This window comes from Acanthopagrus latus, chromosome 13 (assembly GCF_904848185.1).
Source record: "Acanthopagrus latus isolate v.2019 chromosome 13, fAcaLat1.1, whole genome shotgun sequence".
Taxonomy (NCBI): domain Eukaryota; kingdom Metazoa; phylum Chordata; class Actinopteri; order Spariformes; family Sparidae; genus Acanthopagrus; species Acanthopagrus latus.
The window spans coordinates 23,502,048-23,520,142 of record NC_051051.1 but is presented as its reverse complement, the minus strand read 5'-3'; the positions used below and the strand labels follow the sequence as shown (position 1 = coordinate 23,520,142).

The 18,095-nt window shown below is 41.3% G+C and overlaps 1 protein-coding gene across 4 annotated transcripts in view; it reads right to left on the bottom strand.

Moving 5' to 3' along the window:
- tcf7 (transcription factor 7) overlaps nucleotides 1–18,095 on the bottom strand; it is a 119,993-nt gene that overhangs the window by 32,387 nt on the left and 69,511 nt on the right. The gene's annotated exons all lie outside the window — the stretch shown is intronic.

The window sequence follows — 18,095 nt, the reverse complement described above, 5'->3', positions numbered from 1 at the left end:
TACTTTAAGATGTTTTTCTCTGATTGATGTGAAGAAACTTTAAGTCTGATGATGTTTTGCAGGTAAGTAACACTGAAAGAAGCTTCAAGAAGATATTATATTTGTGGGATGATTTAGGAAAATCTCGAGTCTACCCCTCGTCTTCTCTCGATTGATCAGTGACGACTCAAGATGCACAAAGACATCAGTGTCGTGCTCTCTGAATTTGTTCTGCTTTTGCTCCCTAGTACAGAAATCCAAGTAAACACACACACACACACACACACACACACACACACACCCACACCCACACACACACACTCACACTCACACACGTACAAGAAAGCTTGACATTTTAAACATGGTTTGGAACAAACAGATGGGCTGTACTTTGCTCCCATTGGTTTTCAGTGGAGCAGGGAGCAGAGAGGAGGAGGGAGGAGGGAGGAGGAGGGAGGAGGCCCATTTGATCGATAAGCCTTTGATGATCAAGTGAGTCTGCGTGCGAGCTTGTTTGCTTTCATGTTTCTGTTTACAAATGGCTTTCAATAACTTACGTGAAATCTAGTTATTGCTAATGCCCACAGCATGCTGGCTGACACACGATACGTCATGGCGGTTTGCAATGTTGGAGGCAAGCTAGCCAGGCAGCCTGGGACAGAGTTACAATGGCTGGATATGTTTGAACCAGGCTGTGTCTGTGTGTGTGTGTGTGTGTGTGTGTGTGTGTGTGTGTGTGTGTGTGTGTGTGTGTGTGTGTGTGTGTGTGTGTGTGTGTGTGGTGCGGACTGGGCACTGTAATAGTTTCTGTGTGAGACGAGTACAAATATGTGTCATTTTGTGTGTGTGAATATGTGTTTGTTGAGTGTGTGAATATGTATTGATGGTTATATTTATGTGTGTGTGTGTTTGTGTGTCCAAGCCGCATTAAGTCTTTGAAAGCTCTACAGAGACACTGATTTTCATGTGTATGAATATTTCTGAGAAATGTTTTTACGTTTATTTTTTGATTTTGTACACTGAGACGGACAAGCCTGTGTGTGTGTGTGTGTGTGCGTGTGTGTGCATGTGTGTGTGTATGTAAGACCGTTTGCTTGAGTGTCTGTGTGTGTGAAGTGTGAAACATCAGCACTACAGAGGGGCAGATCTGGTGCTACTTGCTGGGCCTCCTGCTGAGTTACAAAGTGAATACCTTATCACTTAAAGTCAGAGCTTCCACACGCTACACTCCACATTAACACACACACACACGCGCACACACACTTTCAACAGCTTTTCTATCCATCAACATCTTCAACCATCTCTTACAGGCCAAACACGCACACGCACTCACACCCTAACGGACCCTCATGTGTATGCTGCACGGCTGCGAAGATCAAACTCCTAAACCGCTTTTAATGTCGAGACACATGAAAACAAAACGCCCTGCCTCTGTACCGGAGGGCCGAAGGGTGGGAGGTTTGAGGGTGGGGGAGGAGGAGGTGGTGTGGGAGCAGGGTTGGAGGGTGGAGGTGGTGGTGAGGTTTAGATACGGTGGTCTGCATTCATAATAACCTGAAGAAGCACTCAGCGATGGGACGCAGGAGGAGCCTTGTTTGGCTGAGGAATACTGCAAAGGTTTTGACAGAATGGCTTGCTGGCCACCGTACAGGATGAGAACAAATACATGTTGTCATGGCAACACCTTAAAACACTACACTGAGTGGCGTTTAAGGTCAGACCGAGTCGTACGTGTGTTTATGTCTTGAAATCCACAGATTCTTCTGTGATTTCTATCATTTCGACTTCTCGTGTCTTGCTAATGCTGCGTTCAGGGTCATGTGGGACAAAAGAGGGATAGATTGTCTTATTCACTACCATCGAGATGGTTGTGTGAAAAAAGAAGAGGATTAAATTACCAAGCATATCACACAGAAACATGTTTTAACCATCATGACCTAGAGCAGTTCTTGGGACATTTAATTATCTTACGTATCTGTTTTTCCTTCCGTATTCTAGCAGTCAGCACCAAGTGCTTTGCATCATTTAAATTTAGTAGCATCTTAAAAAGGTGCTTTATGTAACGACTGGCCACCTGTCAAATTCATAGTCAGACCAAACACAGCTGTATATTAGCAGAGTAACTGCTAGCTGCTGTTAGCTAAATAGCTTGGTTAGCCGTGCATCTACTGGTCTGGACTGGGAGCTCAGGGCACCACTGCAGTGTTGGTGCTGCTGGTTAGTATTTTAATTTCAGTTGGTATCTCTGCAACACAATTCATGGACGTCATAATGTCAAAACTGTTTCTTTTCTTTTTTTTTTATATTACATTCTGTTGATAGGTTTAGCGTAAATTGTGCACCTTTAGGTTTCAATCTGGCTCATCGAACGTCCCAGTTTTACATTTGATTTGTCTGAGCAGTAAAGAATTTACCAGCATTTCTTTCTCTCTTTTTTCCTTTTACAGGAGGTCAGGAAGTTAAGTTTTTTTTTGTATTTAAATAGATATACGTCACTGTTTGAGACATCCATATTCATTTTTGTCTATATCTAAACGTTCCAAAGCAAGTTACAGCCATTGATTCTTACATCTTGTAAAAAACAAGTTTAATCCATCAATTCATTTAGTGACTATGTTTCTGAAAAGCTTCAGCGGACATTAAAACAAAAGTGACTTTTTCATGAATCAATGCTGCAGAATGTGATGACAACGTCACGGCTCCTGAGTGCTCAGACAACACCAAGGAGCTGCTTTATTTGATTTTTGAAGCATATGGATAGTACAAGCACCACAGAAGTTATTAAACATTTTAGAGCAACAGCTATTTTCAGGCGAATGGCTGCCGTCTAGGTCTTTGAGGGTTGAAATGAGCTTTTTATTAGCTTGAGCTGGACTTTGGCTGACACGAGCTGCCCTGTTTAAGGCCTTCAGCACTAATTTGGATGTTTATGTTGAGGTATTCAGATGTCAGAAAGGTTATTAGGCAACTTTAACTTGACACCAATGCAGCATTGGTGAGGCAATCCATTTGCAGCAGCATATGTTAGGCTGGATTACAGAGGAATGTCTCAACAATGATACGCAACAGGTCCAGGGTTTTATAGTCAATGAATGCACAGCCATATAAAGCTGCTTTATATGTGTAAACTTAACTAAATGTAAGCATTCTTTTAAAATGAGCTCTCATTTTCCCTCTTTTAAGACACAGCTGATTATCACTCAACATCTACTTCATGACCAACAAGCCACAAAGTCACCTTTTCTACCTGTCACCCTTTAAGGCCCCCGACAGTGCAGACACACGTCAGTGTTTCCTTCCTATCCGTCTGTTTATGACTCTGCTGACTTCAGAGCATTTCAGCCATCATTCGTTGTTGTTTGTTGTCACTTTGAACAACAAAAATTAGAGGCTTTTCATTCACTTCTGCTAACGAACCATCACACAGCTCTGCCCTGGGAAAAAGAAACGCTGCAATTTTTTTTTTTTCGTCATGTTCGGCTGCAGCAGTGACATTTTGCAGGGAAAATCCCAAAAGTCACTGGCATTAGCAGTGAGTGACTTCAGAATGCATGTGTAAGATGACATTAAAATCTGTTTGAAGCTGGCAAAGAATTAGAGTCAACAAATATCTAAATGAGTTTTCATGTTTTTATGCTGACTGGGAAACCGGCGAACCTGCGAAGACAACGAGACGTGAATATCATGCACACACAAATCACACTCACCTATGAGGCATGTACAGACGCATGCATGCACCCACGCACACACACATTCTGATTTATCAGAATCTGCACATGTGGATGAAACACACACACACACACACACACACACACAAAACGCACATCTGTGCAGAGCTGCTCGGAGCCTTCAAAAGTAGCTGTGGCTCTGCTTCACGTGCTGAGGTTGATGTAGCCATTTTGCTGTAACATTATAGCCGCAAAAACGTCCATTTATGTTTCCTCTCTTCCTCGGGGTAATTAGCCGGCCTTGAAGTGGCTTTAGCTGCGCCTTCCTTTTTTTACACACACTCAGGGAGGCTGACTGAGAGCACTCATTTAACCTATAATTATCAACCCCTCTGTATTTAAAAAAAATCCCCCCCCCTCACCCCACCACACACATACACTCACACAACTTACACATAATTACCTTAGCTGAGACAGACAAGTGTGTACATGCATGTGTGGCTCACACTCTCACACACACACACACACACACACACACACACACACACACAGCCTCGCAAAAGATGGAATAACACTTACAGCATCTCTGAAACGGAAACGCGCAGCTTTGTAGAAGAGTTACACACACACACACACACACACACACACACACACACACACACACACATGTTCAGGTGCACACACATACACGCACACACAGACACACATACACACGCAACAGAGGGAAAAGTTCACTCACCCTTTAATTTAAAGGAGAAGAGTTACCCACCCTTACAGGCTCGCATAAATCGTCAGGGACTAGATTCATTGCACAAATCAATAGTAACTACAGGGTTTTTAACTTTGACCGATTGAACCGTCATTAATTTATCTTTTCAGTCTGAAAGGGTGAAAAGATATTTTCAGACGGAGGATCTACTTAAGCTTCTGAAATTGACAATATAACACACAGTCTCCGCGGCTCACCTGGAAATGGGCGCACCTCCAAGCACTCAAAAAAGTTCAGCTACATTCTTGATTTTTCTGTCTTCACTGCTGAAATCCAAATATTTGGATTTTCTAAGCGTGTGACTGTGAAGAGTACGGACATCACCGACATTATTTGATGCCTGTAGAGCCTGAAGAAGCAGTGAGGGTACAGCAACAGGAATGTGCTTGGGAGTGAATGTGATAAAAACGGCTGCTTTCCTGGAATATTAACATGCACTGATGCTGAGAAATACGTCGGACATGACACAGCAACAAACAGCTTTAGGTGCCTGAGTCACATGACACTGTACAGCACATATGTGCAGCCTCGGCCTGACTCGGTTTGAAAGTGCTACATGTCTGACGGTGTGTGTTTAACTGATGACGTGCTTGTTCTGAACGGTGGTCAACAGAGCTGTAAATACTCTCACCTACCTGCAAATTTATCACAGACACGGCTACAAAAGCTCAGCTATTTTGGTGTTGAACACACTTCATCTCCTATAAAGTTAAGTCCCCTGCTAATTCGCTATTCAAAAGCTCATTCTATGAAGAAGATGTTGGGTTTTCAGAAGCAAAACGAACATTATGAATTAAAGAAATAGAGCAGAAGTCTGAAAGCACAAACAAGGATGCAGGAGAAGCTGCTACAGACGTCCTACAAGCTGAACAAGTGGACGCTTTTCAGCAACGCTTGGTACCAAGTTTGTCAGAACACTTTTGCGATACCACATATTTAAAGAGAAACTTTCTGTTAATTATCCATCTGATCATATTAGGTGTCTGAGCTAAAAACCATCCCAGACATTTGAACACAGGGCTGCACAGATGAAACAGCAGGGAGGACAATCAGCTGGTGCTTATCTGCTTCTCTCCAGCGACAAACTCACTGTGATTGGAGGCAGAGGCGTGAGCAGACAGCACTAATGGATGTCAGAACAGCCAGCAAGTGACCTATCACTGTCATTCAAGCAGCAAGGCCAGAGTAAGCGATGGGCAGTCCAGAACAAACAACAGATAACAGCAGGAGTGACAACACCAGAGAGGAACGGTACAAAAAATATTTCAAAAGGCACTGTTGTATTTACATATATTAATAAGTGTACTGTCATTAATTAAAACCAAGTGGGTCGAGATGCTGATGAGCTAAGAAGGTTCCTCAGATCAAGCTACTGTAGCCTTAGCTGCTGTCGTTAACGTTATTCTAGCGAGCTCTTTTCAGTGCGCTGCTTACGTTAGACTCATAGGCTTGCCAGCTGTTAGTTATCAAGACAAAAAAATATCCTGTTTTGTAACTGCTGTGAACCCAGAAGGTACAAAGAAACGATACAAGATGAGTCTTTTGATACCATGGCGAAATAAAATAATCCTGGGAGTAGCTTTTGTGTTTTATTTTGTGGTGGTACAGCCAAAGAACAATTGTGAACCCAAAAGCCACAAAGATTGCACACACACACATACACACACACACAAATCTTCAGGACAAAGTAGATTAATCTCAACTTGACCAATTTGAGGGCACTTGGCCGCAGTGTTAGCATGGTGGTGGACACGGCCAAGATTAATTGGTCAAATAGGGGAAAATCAACTTTGTACCGAATATTTTTTTATTTGCTACTTGTGTAACTTTGTGTATTCAACAGTTGGAGTATGGTTGAAGCAGCACAAGTCAAACACTGAAGGCACATCCTTTTCAAAGATTAACTTTGTACTTCAAGGACTTTTTAAATTTTGCCTTTGAGCCGAGAGACACATCAAATATCTTTCTTTTTTTCATGCTAGCATCGGATGGAAGTTTAAAATTCTGACATCTACATTTAAAAAAGGGGTCATCATATCCTGTGTACATACATTAAACCACGTGAGCATCCGCACACTTGAAGAAACCCACTGACAAACAGCAACAGCAGCGGCGCAGAATATTAAATCTCTTGTTTGTTGATTACATCAAAGATGTAATCACTTCAAAGACGTGATTACTTAAAAAATTCCAATTAGATATCAACACCTCTTTATGTGCGTCAGGAAATCGTACATGTAGCCCTCCGTCTCTCTGTAGTCTAATTTCACTTGAAAGGCCTTTGATTTATCAGCATATTGTTGCTGCCTTTTATCTTCACTCTATTTGAACAGAAATCTGCGGCTGAATACAAGAGTTAATGGGATCTCAGACATCACTTGTTTGTAACGACAGCCCTCCACCTTGACCCTGACACACACACACACACACACACACGACTCACACGTATGCATTTCACACACACATGCGTGCAAAGAAACGCAGTGGCGTGCTCACGAGCGCACGCACACACGCCCTCATTTAGCGGACCTTGTGCTGATAAAACGCCACTAATGTATTCTTTGGTTTTCAGATGACACACTAAGTAGATCCGTCTCCTTTTTATATTTGAAGCGGAAATTAAAGCGTCCTCTCTTTTGTTCCCCCACTTCCAGAGTGCTTTTGAGTCTAATGTCTTTAATCTTAAATCTCACGGAGATGGCACATTCAAAAACACTCATTCACTCGCTTTCTTTCACAGTCATCCTTGCCCTGATGTGCCGGAAAAATAAATAGAAAAAATAAATAAAAAATGTTTTTTAAAAAAAAAGGGACAGACGCTGGGAATTAGCGGCGGATTCACCTTGCTCTCTGCAATCCTTTTTAAGTGGGAGCAATCAAACTGATTTGCAGGAAAGAGCTTTCTCACAAAGAGATCTGAGCGTGATGGCGCCATGTTTTGTCATCGCATGAATCGAGGTTGCACTTAATAAACCGTATGTCAAAGACAAATGAAAACAACCATTTGTAAATCAGGTTTTTAGATCTGTGATGTATGAATTAACTCTGGCAACAAATGTGACGTTTCAGACATGAGCTGCTGGCTTTTTCAGAAGATAAATGCCTTCGCTGTAATACAATCTAAGACTTCTTCATAAATAAAAACAGTTTGAAACAGGAAACTGTCTTTATCTTGAAGTTGTTCACATTCTTTATATAGCACTCACAGGGTCCTTTCTATTTTATTTTTGACTATTTCTGTAAACTCAGAATGACTATTAAAACCACAATTCCAGTCATAAATGTCATCAACAGACGACCCTCTCAACAGTTCTGATCTTGCAAGAATTTGTCATCATTAAAGTTTTCGACCTTCAGACATCTATTTTCGTGGACTGTCTAACGTGAAAGTGAAATGAAACACCATCTCTGACATTAAACTTCTGAAATGAGGCCTCCTTTCTCACTTTGACAGTTTTTATTCTCTTGAGATGTTTTCTAATAAGCACCTGTTCAGTTTATTTGAAGCCACAATAGAGAGGTGAAGTCCCTGCCCAGGTTGACCATGGCACGACTATGAAATGTCATTTTCAACATTCGAATTACATTTGGACTTTTAATGCTGTATACAATTGTGGGAGCAGAAAACAGCCCCCTGTTAACGTAGTGCTTGGTCAGCTACTTAGCAAATGTCATTCAAAAGCTGTGTTAGACATTTGTCTCACCGCACAAGCGCTTCATTCCAGCGCTCCACAGCACTTTGCCATCACTTTTCTGATGGAATAAAATCCCATGAGCACGCAGCCCGAAGGCTGAGTGAGGTTCACACACATAAACAAACACATTTATAAAATATACACATCCGAATAGTAGATTAAATATTGCGATGGACAAATCTTTTTTTGATCCAGTCATTAATTACACATGATTGATTGACTGATTGATTGTCAATCTAAAATATAATTTTTAAACCTGAGAAAGTTGCAGTTCGCCATGAACTGAAAGTAAAAGACCTGGTATTGAATATGTCATTAGAAAGACTACACCACCCAACAGTCCTGCAAGTAATGTCACCTCGTTTAAAACTCCCTGAAACCCTTGATCGAAGTGCTGCAGAGGCGTCCTGCCTATCAGTTAGCTTACAGAACTTGTTGGGATTTTCACCTTTTGGTGACTTACTCTGTGCCAAGATGACGGCCATGCTGGTGTAGGCAAAACTGCAACTTTCTTGAAACTTGTTCTGGACTGTTAAACAACATAGGCATTATTTCCAAAATAAGGTTTCTGGAAAAGGAGGGACTTCACCTCTCTGTAAATGGTTGACACCAGCCCTGCTGATTAAACACACCACAGATAAGATATGACAGAATGCTCACAGTTAAAAAATTTACCAAAAAAGTGGAGATTTGTCCAAAACCTGACAGCAAAGTACCAATCACTCTACTGAGGCACAACATGGAGTTCAGGAGCTATTCAGTGGAGAAAATATATTTCATCAGCTTTTATGTTGCACAATACATTTCCTTCTTCAAAGAAGCCTATGTGAAATGTCAAGGTAGTTCGAAGTGGATTTCTACATTTGCACCTCTTCAGGATCCTTTAACACAAACAAATGCAACACTCTCTATACAACAATGCTTCTTCTGAGGGGTCTGAGGGCAGGGTCAGCCGCTTGAATATACTGAATACAACACAGAGAGAGAGAGAGAGAGAGAGAGAGAGAGAGAGAGAGAGAGAGAGAGAGAGAGAGAGAGAGAGAGAGAGAGAGAGAGAGAGAGAGAGAGAGAGAGAGAGAGAGAGAGAGAGAGAGAGAGAGAGAGCATATACACATGGGTGTTGGGGTTTGCGGATGAACAGGAGGGGAAAAAAACCTCTGTGTCTACAAGCGCGGTAAAATTCCCCGCACCTGCATGCAGAGAGAAAGTGCAGAAAGAGAGAATGAGAGAAACCAAGACAAGAAATGCGGAAAGAGAAAGAAAAAAAAACTAAGCAAGAGGGGGAATATGAGGTGGCACAGGGGACCTGAGAATCTCACAGAGCATTTGATCTTATGCGAACTCTTGGCCTCCATCAGAGAGATATTAGATTAGATTGGGCATTCGATTCAACGTGATTGGATTGTAATCGACTCCCAAGATGAAGGGTGATGCATGTGAAGAAGCAGAGCTGTGGGAAACACCTGAGCTGCGTGACACTGACAGACCAATTCTGAAACTGTCCTGTATGACTAAGACAAAAACATTGATATGATTAATATAATTCTGCCAAAATGTTTCTGACTTTCAAGCGGATGAAGATTTGTCAGAAAAAAAAAGTCTTCAGTTTTGCATGAGACAGCAGAAACACAGTATGTTTTATTTATTTTCCCCCGGTTGAATTTGTTTGTGGATATGAACCACAGTCCATAAATAGTAAGTTTACTTTTACACGTTTTAATACTGTGACTCTCTCTTTTTCTTTCTTTTTTCCACTGCTGCACCATTGAAGTTCAGTTTAAACATGATGTATCTCAGGAACTAATTTTATCTCATTATGTTATCTATCACCATGTAAGTGTTCAAGTGGGATTGAAGACAGTTTCAGAGAGTTTTTTTGTACTGCAAGTTTTCTGAAATGTTATGTTTAACAGTTGAACTATGTCAGAATTGGCCAGAATGGCAAACCAGCTGCCCACTGTAGCTGACGTTAGCTCATTACCTCAATCAGTTACGCAGCTAGCGGTCCAAACTGGGAGCTCGGGGCACAAAGGAGGTGCTGGTGTTTACTCCGCTACCACAGAAGCTTTGGACCAGAGCACTCCGGGGCTAGCTGGTTAGCATTCTAACTTAAATACATCTCTGCAATGCAATGCACAGACATCATTATATCAAAACTGTTATTTCCTCACATTCTGTCGATAATCGAATCATTTTCAACCAAACTGAACTTATGTGGCACCTTTAAATATGCAAATGAAGCACAATAGCATTAAAAATGCTCAACAAATCTTAGCATTTGCATAAAGCCATGTTAAAAAACCTTCTTTTTATTAAATCAACAGACAAGAGTTTAATATTTTTGAGGAGAGAATATCGGATCGCTCTTTATCTCCTTTACACACTCTGTAAAAACATTTATAATGTAAAAAATAAAGATAAAACTGGAAAATGATGCCAATGTCAATAAAGACTTAACATTACATTCATAAACTAATTTTCTTTTTCATTATTATCTGGATAATCATTGCAACATGCTTAAAACTCTTAAAAATGGCTACCGGAATCACTTTACCATTAAATACCTAATACTTGTGGAATCTTGTGGGATTTGAAAAATAATCAAGAAATTAATCCAGGACAGCTTTTTTCAATCAATGTATGTGAAAACAGACACATTTCTCCAGACAATGGAAATGTAGCCCAATTAGTGTTTTTTTAAAACTGCGATCAGTGATAAATCCTTATACTGTTCAATCCCTCTCTGCTATATGTTGAGTCTGAAAGGCTTACATTGAATACATATACCGGCCGTTTGTTGCAAAGTTTAAAATGATCATATAGGAAAGTTTTTATGGATTTGCTCAAGCAATTCCGAGCGCTTGTTTAAGTTTAGGAAAAGACTGTGGTAAAATACAGAACAAGTCGATGCTGGTTTGAAGCGCAAAGCATTAGCTGCATTAATGATATTCAACCCAGACCACCGTCTTCTGCCAACTTTAATCGGGGAAAAAAAAACACTTACAATAAAGACATCCAGCACTGGCCCCCAGTACCACCATGGTGACCTGCTCTGCCGTCATGACCCCCCACAGCCCGTCCCACCAGTCTCGAGCAGTAAGTAGGTCTCCCAATCTGGAAGTCATTGCCTTTTCCAGAGTCAGGAGCCCAAAATGAGAGCCTCTTAGTTGGAGGTTTGGGCAACATCAAAGCCCAGGCAACCATAACAACGCAGCTATGTTTAAAAAAGGGCCAAACACCCCCCCAACAAGCCCGCCCACTCCCCAATTACACACTCACACACACACACAGCACACACACACAAATGCTCATATGCATGCATGAATGCATGTATGCAAGAACACGCCCAGTGGTGTGCATGCAAACACACACACACACGCACGCACGCACACACACACACACACACACACACACACACACACACGCACACACACACGTACAAATGGCATCGTCCACTGCTGCCACACACCACTGGAACATCTGGGCCATGGCCATGATGAATCAGTAACCACTGTTTGTAGCTAACAAGCAGAAATGCTTGTGTGTGTGTGTATGAGTGTGTGTGAGTGTGTGTGTGTGCACATATTACAATGCATACTACACCAAAACACAGTGTTCATGAACAACAATCATTTCATTTTGTTTCCATGCCAGGACAGAGATGTGACAGCAAAAGAAGAGACTTGTGACTGTTTTTTTGTATTTTTTATTTTCAGTTGTTTAGGTCAATATAGAAAAGATGACCAGAGAAAACACCTAACCACCACTTTTCCTCCTATTTTCACTAGTTTCACCAGTGAGGGCACTAACGTCAGGTGCTGTGGATTTTTGGGAGGTTTCAGCAAACTCAAGTTTACACATCCACTTGGTTGTATTCCAGTTTTAGACTCAGCATGTCACCATCAATATTGTGTTCCCATCAGTGTGACGAACGCTTTGGAACTAAATCTCAAAGTTGGAAACGTATCGCTGCTGCCACAGAAACAGTAACTAGGCCTACTTGTACTCGTCATAGTGAAGCAGTAGTCAGAACAGTTTGGGTTTTATAGACCTGAAATTAGTCACCATTATATATATATATATATATATATATATATATATATATATATATATATATATATATATATATATATATATATATATATATATATATATATATATATATATATATATATATATATATATATATATATATATATATATATACACACACACACACACACACAAAATGGAGGGGGAATACTGGAAGGGGAATACACACAAAATGTTTAAAGCAATTAAGTAAACATGTACAGTTACAACACATTTAGAAATGTAGCGTGCCAATATGAAGCCAAAGCATATTGTATATGAAAAGTTCATTTTGCAAAAAAGATTTTTGGATTTGGATTTCAAAATGGTTACCTGGTTTCAGTTTTGTGGTTAGGGCTTTGAGGAACTGAGCTAAAGTTTCAGGAGACGTGTTTAAGCAATTAAGAAAACTAAAAATGCCTGTGATAATACTCTTTAACCGTTCTATTTACCAATACCGCTGGTGCAACAAATAACAACAGAGCTGCGGCGATAGGAAAAGGTGCAGAAACAATGGTAGTAGTAGTCGTAGTACAAGTGGTTGTATTTACAGGACTCGAGAGACAAGAGATAGGGAAGAGCGCGGGGAGATTCGCTTTTCACACATAAAGAGACGGGAGGTTTATGTCAGATTATGAGGCGACACTCTGCTCTGCTGCAGCCGGCTCCAGAGGAGGCGACTGTGGAATCAAATCCCCAGCCACAGCGATGATGGCATTTGGAGATGAGTTATCACTCCCTTAATGAGTGGACGGAGACAGACAAGCAGGCAACTTTCTCCTCCAGACTGCGGTGACGGTTTCACTCTGCTGAAATGACCTCTAATGATCGGTACCAAAGCGAGCTAATTAATGGTGTACTTGTTTATTTCTATCAGAGAAGTTCCACAATTAACAACTTGTTTGTGACACTCCGGCAATCATCCGCAACAAAAATATTGACACGGAGAGACGGGAGGAAATGAGGCGACCACAGAGGACATAAATCCTCTTAGAGACACACTTCCTCCAAGGTTTGGTTTACTCAAACAATAGATACTGTGACTGCTTCAGGCCACAGCCATATTTGTCTGTCTTGTGGGAGCCGGTTAGCAGAAGCAAAAAAGAAAAAAAAAAAATAATCCAGCGGTTTGATAACAGTATTGTCGAAAAAGGCGCCTCTGTTTGCATTTACTCTCAGACAGGCCATCTGGGATTGTTTCCAGTGTGAGATGTCAAACTTCCACAACGTTGTTTGTCTGACCTGATTTATCTGGCGGCCGCAGTTTGGGATTTAAGTTTTACCCAATCATGACTGACCTTTGGGTGAATCTCCTCCTCCACCTACTGTATTGTATCAGCGACACTAACGGCGGGTATTGCAGCTTTGGTTTTTTTCTTCTTAAAGATCCCCAGTGTGATTGTGATCCCGTCCGCTGGTTATGCGGTCTCCTCCCCCCCACCCCCCGCTGAGATGACTGAGCCCGTCTATCGCTCACTCATTGTGAAACCTTTCCTGTGCGGCTGCCGAGGACAGCTTTCACTCACTGGCCCAGCTTAAATACCACACCATGTGCCAAAATGGGAAATGCCGGTGCACATGAAGAAAAACCCCTGCAGTGACGCGTTTCCTGTGTGCCAGAGTATATTCATCAGACAAAGATGGCCACTGGAAACCACAATAGAGAATTATGGTGAAAGTTTCTTTACCCTGCAAACTCAAGACACATTTACAACACACACTCTGGAACTGTGTGCCAATCACATTAAATAAAGAGACAAAATCGAGAGCGCCTAATAATGTTAGATAAAAACGTTACTTAACATGTGGCCAAGCTTCTGCAACCACTTTAGGCAGAATGCATGCTAACAATTTTAGCCTAGAAGCTTAAAAGTGCATTACGCAAGACTGAAGAGGAAGCATATCGCACAAGTATCCACTAACCGTTGTTAACAGTAGCCGCTGTTAGCTCAGTTAGCTGTGCAGCTAGCAGTCCAGGACGGGAATTCAGAGAAACGGGGGACTTTTGGTATTTGCAACACGAGCACAGGAGCTTTGGACCGGAGCTGGTTGAGGCTGGTTCAAATGCTGACATCAGAATGCATCTTTGCAACGCAGCACATAGATGTCATAGACTGTTGTTCATTTCAACGATCTAATGTTTTCAACTAAAACGACATATTGGGTCTTTAAAAAAGGGTGTAAATGAAAATCTGTTTGGGAACCCGCCCCCTTCTTCTTCAGCTGTTCAGAAGAATGATCCAACGCTGTTTTGCTGGGAAGCTCCAGAAATGTTCTATGAAGCACAAAACTTCACCTGACTTTTCATCAGCATAATAATCAGGACACTCACTGAATTTTCATTTTGGGATCAGCTTTCAAGGTTTTTCTGTAGCTTGTGTGCTCATCACAATGGTCTAACCTGCGCTGGCCAACAAGCAGCAACAACGTCAATGAAAGTGTATTACACACAGAACTAATGCTACAGTGCAAATACGACAGCCAAGTCTTTATCGTTACATCTAGTATGACACAAAGAGGTTCAAATAAAAAACTAAACAATCTGCAATCTAGAATCCTTTAAAATGTACAAAAACACACATGAATGCATGTATTCTTTAACATGATCTCGATGTGAACACGTGTTTCTGTACTGTGCTGTGCACACATGTGTGTTTCTACCAGAGCACGTGTCTCTCGTGTGTTCTCAGGGCGTTGACGAGGCGGTCGTACATGGCTGACTCTACACGTATGCCAACTGTTGTTGAGTCAAGTTTTTAGGGAAGCGCACAACTCAATCAGCTTACATGCTTTCTGCCCCCTGGGCCACCGGTTCACTTCGGGTGCACGGTGCTTTCTGTCTGATGTGCTGCTTTGATGTTTGTATCAAAATAATCTCATCCCCGGGCAATTGTGTGTTGTGGGAGCATTGAAGGCCATGCAAAAGAAACACCTGAGGGGGCAGAGTGTGCTGAATGGCCTTCACATCCCTGACCCCGATACTCCGCACACATACATATACTGTATGCTGCTATTATAAATATTAAAGGCAATCTGTGGTTTGTTTGTTTTTTTGAGGTTTTTTTGGACACATCTTTCCATTTATTCTTTATTTTCACATTCTTAACAGAGAAACTTGTAAAAACAACCAAGAACCAAACTTACTGAAACATTGACAGAAACTGTACCAACTCTTCCAATTAACTTTTAACGCTTTTGTTTCAAAATGTCCAATTAGCTGCTGCTCAATTCTCGCCGTTTTCAAGAATACTTTAAAGCTGTTCGGCTTTTATCAGCTGCTGACCTCGCACTGTGTCAAACACTGTCACTGAGGTTTATCAGATATGAACTGTCGATAACTGTGAAAATTGGATGATCCTGCTTCGGCTGTGTAAAGTTTGAATAAATAAATAATTCACATGCGACTAATAATCATTTTCCTTGCCATCTGCCATTTATTTCACAAGTGACTGATTGTTCTGTCCATCTCAAGCAAGTTCCAAGTCAAATTTTTTTCCCTCCAAGACACTGTAACCTCACCTGTGTTTAGAGTTCATAAAGAGAAAACAAAAGGTGAATGAATGAATTATCTTTGTATTATCACTCTTGATATTAACTGAAAGAAATGTACTCATATAATTAAAGAACATGTTTATAAAAGCTCAATTATTCATTTATTTTTTCTGTCTAAAAACTTATTTCCCCTCCATCACATTTAAACAGTGAAACACAGAGTCTGAGTCAGCGTGTCTCGAGTCGAGTCGAGTCACGAGTCTTTAACTTCATTTATTTGCTGTCAAGTCAAGTTGCAACTCATCAAAACACTGACTCATGTCGACCTGAACATCATCACAAGTCAAACATCGCAATTTCCAAAAGCCAAACATCATTTTTCAAATGTCTAGTCCTGTCTGAAAAAAATGTCCAGAACACCAAAGATGTGGTATACATCAGAAAAAGGCTGCAAATCCTCATGTCGGTAAAGCTGAAATCAGAGAATGTTTCATCAAAATCTAAAATCAGTCATCCAAACATCTGCTGAGTAGTTTCCATCGACTGATCAACCACTTGTGTCAGCCCTGCTTCGTCTTTGACTCGGTGTGTGATCTATCGGACGCTACAAGACAATTTAGGAAGAGAGGAAGAGAAATAAGCAGGGAAACGAACCCAAACCGAGCCAGAAGTAGACTAACAAACCAACAGACACACTGTCTGGAAGAGGCAAGTCATCAGATGACATTGGAGGGGGAAAAAAAAGCCCTGAGGCCGCCGTCCAATCAGCTCCTTCCTCTCATTGTCTCTCAGAGAGATCAAGCAGTTCATTTTAAGAACCATCATTCAGCAAAGATTACAGTTGTTTCAACAAACACTCGTGAGAAACGTTGATTCATCATCACCGATGACCAGCTTGCACACTGAGGGCCGACACAAAAACACTTAAAGGGTCGCTCAGACGTCTCATAATGCAAAGAGCTCAGAGCGGTGACCTTTGACCCCGACAAGACCTCAAACTGGCCGAGGGACCAAAAAGACAATAACTGCAGTGTTTGTCTGGTTTCAATTCAGAGTTTTAAATTGCATCCACAGTTCCTGACCTGAAATGTTCATCCGTGTTTTATTAATTCTACACAGAACTGTGACGAAAAGGTAGTGTTAAACAATCATATAATATAGTGGAAATGTTGGTGAGTAGTTTCTTTTTGGTAAAAAGGTTTTAGAGATTCAAGGTCTCTGCAGAATAAAGATCAGCCCCCGCGATCACTCTAGTCTTTTAAACACGTACATTTGATTTACTTAGGTACGTGTGAATCAAATGTTCTTGCCGTCCAACTTTCAAGGCTACACAGTGAGTCAATGCTGCGTGCATGAAGTGCTTTTTCCACGCTGATACAGCATACTTGAATGAAAGCTTGTTTTCTACTCGTGTGATCTGGACATGTTCAATTACTCAGTTTAAATTATATTGAAAAAGATAGGTCTAATCATATCTGATGTTATTTAGTGAAATATCACACATCTTCTACATTTGCGCATAAAAAGTGAGGCCTGCACCATAAATTATATTCATTTAAAACACAATATTGATAAGAATCTCTTTCAGGTTTAACACTATAATTGTAATTTATTATATTTAAATGCATCTGCACTTGGTGAGTACTCTTATAATAAAGGATTTTGTTGGAGAAGTTTTTTGGGGGGTCGAGAATTATGAAGTCAGTCAGCTAGTCTTTATGGGCGTTTCTGTTAGAAACTACACAATAATAATCAATAATCAATTATCATAACACTGATTAGTGCTGCTGATTAATTATCTGTTGGGTGACTAATCCACTAATTCCTTCTGGACTGTGGGACAACAAAGAGAGAAGAAGTCCAGAAGAGAGTATGGGGATGGGTAGATGTGGTAAGAGGAAGTAGACAAGAGGGGAGAAGAAGAGAATGATGGATGGATGGATGGATGGATGGAAGTGTAAAGGGAGGGGTGGATGCTGCAGTGTCTCCCTCTCCGGCTCTTTCATGTCCTAATTTATTCTGTCTGATTAATTCCTTTTACCCCAGCGGCTGGAGCGATTCCTGTGGATGTGTGGTTCGCCCCACCTCCCAGCAGCCCCTGCTTCCCTCTCTTTCTCTCTACTGTACCTTTCTTCCCCTCTACCTCTCCTGGCCCACCTGCTGGGCCGGTCCCCTCTCTACACGCCATGCAGCAGTGAGGAAACGGATCAGGCATGCCGTAACCATGGTAACGGTGGTAACCATAACACCCCCTACCCCTCCACCTCCCTTCGACCGCAGGCCGCGAAAAAAGTCCCTGGTCTTGATCTGAAGATCTGATGCCCCACTTATATTTGTATGGGCAGAAGACAAACAATGCAAAAACCAACATGGATGCAAGTTCTAGTCATTAAAGGATAAGTTCACCCAAAAGTGACAAAA